General features: G+C 43.5%; 1 pseudogene; it reads right to left on the reverse strand.

Annotated features, from left to right (window-relative positions):
- Window positions 1-413: 413 nt before the first annotated feature.
- Window positions 414-4353, reverse strand: LOC145348625 (COP9 signalosome complex subunit 9 pseudogene; annotated as a pseudogene).
- Window positions 4354-5630: the final 1277 nt, after the last annotated feature.

Consider the following 5630-nt stretch of genomic DNA (forward strand, 5'->3'; position numbering starts at 1 on the left):
CCCAATGGGAATCACACTCATCAGATGTTCAAACTGGGCTATCTAGTTACATGTGCAATAGGGGCTATGGAGCAGCTCGGGAGAAATCCCCAGGCAAGATCTTCCAAAGCTTTAATTGTTCAACATTTTCTAATAAAATTAGGAAGAGTTTCAAATTTAACAAATTCAAAGCTGGTTAAAAAAACCCATGTGTTAGATTCAGAACTTCCATCTAAATGTTCTGTTGAAGTGAAACTCCCTCAGCACAATACAGAATACAACTGCATCCAGTCGAGAGGTGCGGCATGGACTCAGAGAGAAGTGAAAGAAGGCTTTTGGTTTAAATAGGAAGTAAGCAACAAGTCTAAAAAACAGAACTTAATGAATACAAAACTTCTATATCAGCTAATGGAAAATGAGCCAGGAATAGGCTCTCACACCGTGTTGTTATTCACTGGGTAAGACAGAGTTTTCACCGCATCCAGCATGAGCTCCATCTACACGGGTGGAAATTTACAGCCCTCTCATAAACAGGATCTGTTGATCCCATTGAAGTTAATGAGCAGAATCTTACAGCCTTGTTGTGGCAGGGCAGTTGTTGGATCAGAAAATATAGGAAACTGTTCAAAAGTTCATTGACTTTGTTGGACCAGAAAATCCTGCCAGTGGGATTGCTGTAAAATTCTGCCCAATGGAGTTTTGAATGGCTTGCTGCATTTTCTGACCCCACTCTTATTGTGAGTGGGCCATAAAATCCCACCTCACGTAGATGCCATTATGTTGTGTGTCAGCCTTTAGGCAGAGGCAGCATTGTTATACCTGCATCACTGGGTCACTGCTTCATAGGCCCACACACTGGAAGCAGCACATGACCAAAACTGGCACTTCAGTATAATACTCCGTTTAATTGGATAACAATTGTGGTGAACTATATGCAGGAAGAGGACATTGAGTGAGGTGTTACTTGAGCACATATAAAGAGATACTTTATCCTGACTCAACTGCCTGCTCCTCCACCATGACTATGTTGATGGCTGGATAATCCTAGAGCAGGATGCGTGGTATCCATTGGCATGTTTCAGGCCTTTTGTGACCAGTGGGCTTTCCGGGGGCTGGGGTGCATCAGTACCCCGGGAATGACACTTTGATTTGATTCATTAAGTTTCCTTTTGCTGTTTTAATTCAGTTGTAGTGGCTCATTAGGGGCTGTCACCCCCTATCATTTGTGTTTATTGAGTGTTTTCTTTAAAAAAGAGTACAGACATTGTTGAGTTGGGAGGTATATGCTTGTAATATTTCAGTCTGTGAATTTATTGAAACTGAGTAAAGATTGATTGGTTTCACCCTGCATCAATTGGCTGTCAGGAGATTAGTGCTCAGGGATTAGTGTATTGACAGAGATACCGTTGTCTTTCAGCTGATATACTTGGGGAGCTGCTTTACCCTCTCAGTTAGATGTGAAATACACCATGGCCTTATCTGAAGAAGAACAGGGAATAGGGGCATTCGCCCCAGATCCTTGCCAATATTTATCCTTCAATCATTATCATTAAAATGAGTACCTGGTCATGATCACATTGCTGTTTTTGAGTTTGTTCCAACAACCAGGCTATCACGTTTCCTACATTCCAACAGTTACTGCCCTTCAAAGCTATTTCTTTGGCTTTAAAATGTGCTTAGACCTGAGAGTGTGAAATGTTCGACATAAATTCAGCTTTGTTTTATCTTTGCCATCTTAACTTTAACTGTAATATTTTGCTGTTGAATGGGGCTCTTATTTCATGACTTAATAAAACAGAATTAATTCAACAATATTGTGATCTTAAATTCTTAGGGAGCGATCTTATCTTCCTGCTGGTCAATCACCAAGAGAGACAAGAAACCAGATTCACACCAGTTTCTCCCCTCTCGTAATACTACCAGCTCTGTGAAGCCAGCGTGATCAGTCTTGTGCCTGGGAAGGCCTGGGGCTGACTACAATATTTAAATCTCAATTTAAATATCATTAGTGAGCCCGGGATGGAATTGGTAGGGGCCCTCACCGGGAGGATCACGTACAGTCCTTTGCTATGGGGACTGAAGGTCATTAAGGCCCCTGTGTGATGGGAGCAAGGGGACCAGTCTGCCTGAGACCTTGGTGCTGCCAGCCTGGCACTGCCCACTGGTCACCTTGAAACTGCCCACTAGGCAACGGGCAGTGCCAAGGGGCAGGGCCTAAAGGGAGGCGGGGGTATCACACTATGCAGTCAGGGATGCTTCGATCGATTGGGGATAATTTTGGAATGTTGGTTGGTCCAGGGGTGGGAGTGGTGGTGGAGATGGTGGTATCAGGATGGCGATCAGCCAGGGAGGCCAGTGATCAGCTGGGGAGGCCAGCAAATGGTGTGGGGGGGAGGGGGGCGGGGGGTGCGGGTGCAATGTCCAGAGGTGTGTATATCTGTACACAGGAAACTGAGAGATCAAGATGCATGCGTAATAGTGCGCCTCACAGTCAGTAGCTGGCTTCCCGGTGAGAATAAACTCCATCCACTCCCCTGCTGCCATGAATTACACTTCACCTCTCTTTTTACACTAAATGTTGTACGATTGCATCTGAGAGCTCACCCAAAAAAAAGGTGTGATCCTCTTCTGTTTTCATGTTCATTTGGCACTTAGAATTTTTTTGGTAAGCTTGTAGTCTGTAAGAATCAAAGTGTTCAATGTGTAACCTTGAGATGGAATAAATAATGTCATCATAGATATTAAATGAAGCACTGATAGTTAAAACAGCTGTGTCTGGCTTCATCTAGAAGTTAATAATTACATTTTATATTCACTGCAGCCCTGCTATATTCGAGTTGTTTTGTGTAACTGTAATTTTGACTGTAGCTTGTAGAGCAGTCCAAAGGTGAGATAATATAGGTATGATTACATATCTCAATTCAACTAATATGTGATAAAACAAAGGGAATGTTTTATCTGTTAATCTTTAACTAATATCAATTTCACAATGAGATTGTGAACAGAACACCTTCAATGATATGTGGACAAATAACCCCTCTGCTCCTGCATATACCCTCCGCCATATACCCACTCTGCACCTGCATATACCCTCCTCCATATGCCCCCTCTGCTCCTGCACCCTCTTTAAAATGGTATCCTTTCATTTCTGTTGCAGTTCCTCATTCTTCTGACCATTCTTCACACTTCAGCTGCCACTTGTGTGCCATTCCGCCAGCCTGTCTTTGTCCACTTGAAGACTATCACTATCCTGCAATGTTTCCTAGTTTAGTGCCATCCACTACTTTTGAAATTATGCTCTGCAGATCCGGAAAAGCAATTGTCCTAACACTGATCACTGATAACCCCACTATATACCTTTCTCCAGTCCAAAACACTACCACCCAGCCAATTCAGTATTCATGTTTCCATGGCCTTCTTCATTCCATGGACATTAACCTTTCTGACAAATCAATTATGTGGTATTTATCAAAGGCCGTTTGGAAGTTTATGTATATCATGTCAATACATTGTCCTCATCCATCTTCTCTGATACCTGCTCAAAAATTATTAATCAAATTAAATATGATTTGTCTTTAACAAATGTGTGCTTGTTTCTTAATTAGTCCAAATTTGTTTGATTTTTTATACAAATGATTGGTTCTAAAAGCTCTGTATCTATCAGTGAGGTTAACATGGCTGGCCTGTTGTTTATTGGACTTATTCCACTACCCAATAGTAGTCAGGAGGATCCAGAACAAGCAGCAAGGATTACATTGATGCTCCTGTTTCTCTTCTATGTCCTGACACACAACCGTACCTGGGAATGAAATGTAGGCTGTAAATGGTGTGGAATAATACATACCTTGACAAGGACCAGCACTGTTCACACACTTAACTCCACCCCAAAGGGGCTCTTCAAGTTAATTGCCCCTGATATTTCCTACACATTTCTTATAGATGGTCAAATGGGCAGATATGTGGCAGAAGGAGTTTAATCCTGAAAATTGTGAGGTGATACACTTTGGAAGGAACGTTTGACAAGAGAGTTTTCAATGAATGTTAGGACACTGAGAAGTTCTGAGGAACAAAGGGACCTTGGTGTGTTTGTCCACAGATCTCTGAAGGCAGAAGGGCATGTTGGTGGGGTCATGAAAATGGCATACGGGACATTTGCAATTATCAATCCAGGCAAAACTACGAAAACAGGGTAGTCATGAAGTGTGAAGAAGGAGTCATCATCAGATAGATGTTCAAAATCATTAAAGGAATCTGCCTGGGCTGCTTTCTCATAAGCAACAATATCCATTCGAAGTTCTGAACTTCCTCCTGCCTCATTCAGATCCACGCAGGTTCCGTACCTTCCGGGAATGTCTCACTCATCGCTGCCTTCATCGTGACTGGAATCTTCTGTTCCAGACCGTCTTCCATTTCTCAGTTCCGGACTTATTAAAGTGAATGATTAATTTAAGTTGTGAACAGCAGTTGCCTGAGCACTAATCCTTGTGGAGCTCCACTTCTACCAGACTGAATAACCATCCTTTATTACTGCTCCCTGTTTTCTGTCTCCAATGTACAATCTACTTGATCACATGTCCCTGATTCCACATTCTCTGATCATGTCATTGTGGGGCACCTTATCGAAGGCATTTTGAAAATCCAGGTAAATATATCCATTACATTACAAATGTATACTCTGTCTGTTACCTCCTTATAAAATTCAACTAGGTTGGTCAAACTAGAAATCCATGCTGACCATTCAATGCCAGGGTCAGAATGCTATGCTCCCCCAGCAGCTGGTTTGTAGTGGGGGCTCTCTGGGTTCTGACCCATCCCGACCTCTCTTTATTTTTATGTTGAGGCGCATGAGGCTTTGATCAGCCAGTCGGCCATCCCTTCCTGAATTCTGACTCTTAAGTAGCCGATTATTGACCACTTAAGGCTGCTTCCTGCTCAGCCTCAATTTTCAGGCTGGTGGGACAAGTTTCTGGGTTTGAGGGAAAGCTGAAAATAAACCTGGGTTCAGGTTTGAGCGGGAAGTGGGGAGCATCCATCAGCAGCTCCCTTTTAGCATCAGGCACTCTCCCACCCCGTTAAGGTCTGCTAACCACAAGACCTCCCACACATTCCCATCCAGCTTCCTTGCCGACACCTCAATCCCCCTCTGTCCACCCCATCCAGCTTCCATTACCCTCCCCACATGCTGCAAAACTTAACTTACTTATTCTTGAACTCCCGGGAATGAGATTGTAGGGGACAGCTTGCAGTCTGAACCCTGTCTACTGCAATTGCTGCTGCAGGGACTGGAGAACAGCTGGTCAACCATGATGAGGGGGATGTCACGCCTCCAACATTGGACTGTTACATGCCTGTGGAGCAGGCAGTGCCAGGGAGATGTGTTTCCTGCTATCCCATCCAATGACAGAATAGGAAACGTCAGCATCATAAAAATACTACCCTATGTTTTTCATTTTTAGATGTATGGGTGGCATTCGGGCACAAGTGGGTTATTACTGCTGCCTCACAGCACCAGGGACCCGGATTCAATTCCAGCTTTGGCTCACTGTCTGTATGGAATTTGCATGTTCTCCCTATGTCTACGTGGGTTTTCTTCAGATGCTCAGGTTTCCTCCCACAGTCCAAAGATGTGCAGATTAGGTGGATTGGTCATG

The sequence above is a fragment of the Carcharhinus amblyrhynchos genome, chromosome 9 (assembly GCF_965287045.1).
Source record: "Carcharhinus amblyrhynchos chromosome 9, sCarAmb.v2.hapA, whole genome shotgun sequence".
Lineage (NCBI taxonomy): Eukaryota > Metazoa > Chordata > Chondrichthyes > Carcharhiniformes > Carcharhinidae > Carcharhinus > Carcharhinus amblyrhynchos.